This window comes from Vigna unguiculata, chromosome 11 (assembly GCF_037176805.1).
Source record: "Vigna unguiculata cultivar grain cowpea cultivar isolate G323 ecotype 2 chromosome 11, ASM3717680v1, whole genome shotgun sequence".
Classification (NCBI taxonomy): Eukaryota; Viridiplantae; Streptophyta; class Magnoliopsida; order Fabales; family Fabaceae; genus Vigna; species Vigna unguiculata.
The window spans coordinates 27,009,354-27,010,265 of NC_140802.1; the positions used below are offsets into that span (position 1 = coordinate 27,009,354).

The following is a 912-nucleotide window of genomic DNA, read 5'->3' on the forward strand; positions in this document are numbered from 1 at the left end:
CATAGATACCTTGATGCATATAAAATTGAGTCATAACCAACATTCTTTCATCATTGTGAATAGAAAGTGAGTCCCTTTTATTATCAATTTAATTAATTGCTGAGTGGCAACATCTTTTCAGAAAAATATCATGACATTGTTTCAATAATATATATTAATAAGATAATAATAATGCTAATTAAACAATTAAATGTAATAGTGATCACTTAGCAAAGGGTCGATATGTCCGAGTGGTTAAGGAGACAGACTTGAAATTTGTTGGGTTATGCCCGCGTAGGTTTGAACCCTGCTGTCGACGATAATTTTATAATTATAATATTATTACTTTTTCTTCAATATCAAATATTTAGAAAGAAATTATAATTGTATACTTTTTAAATTAGAATATCAAATAAAATTTCATGAGAATCATAACATTTATTAAATTTGTAAACATTAATGGAACATAGTTGACAAAATTAAAAAATATTTTTAATAAATAAAAATATAAAAAGAAAAAAAATATTCAAATTAATATATATTTTAAATGTCTATTTACTTCAATTTTTTAAATTCTAATGAATATTTTTTTTATACACTAATAAAAGTTATAATACATCACTTGATCAAAATCACACAAAGAACAAATAGTAAACTAATAATAATAAAATTTTAACATAAATATTGTATCTTTTGAACTTCAATATATCTTGGATGATGATAAAAAAAACTCATGGCAATTGCATCAATTTTTTCATATTATAGTAAATAAAATTTATTTATACAATTATAGTGACAAAATTACACTATGATTTATAATGAGTAGGGATGTCAAAAAGATCAATACCTACAGATATCTGCGGATAAAACCCACAATAGGTAGGAAATGGATATCTGCGAAAAACGGGTACGGTTATTTTTTATACCCACATG

The 912-nt window shown here is 23.5% G+C and overlaps 1 non-coding gene across 1 annotated transcript; it reads left to right on the plus strand.

The window, feature by feature from the left end:
• Positions 1–216: 216 nt before the first annotated feature.
• On the plus strand, positions 217–298 carry TRNAS-UGA (transfer RNA serine (anticodon UGA)). Its single transcript has one exon. It is a non-coding gene; the product is annotated as a tRNA-Ser (tRNA).
• Positions 299–912: the final 614 nt, after the last annotated feature.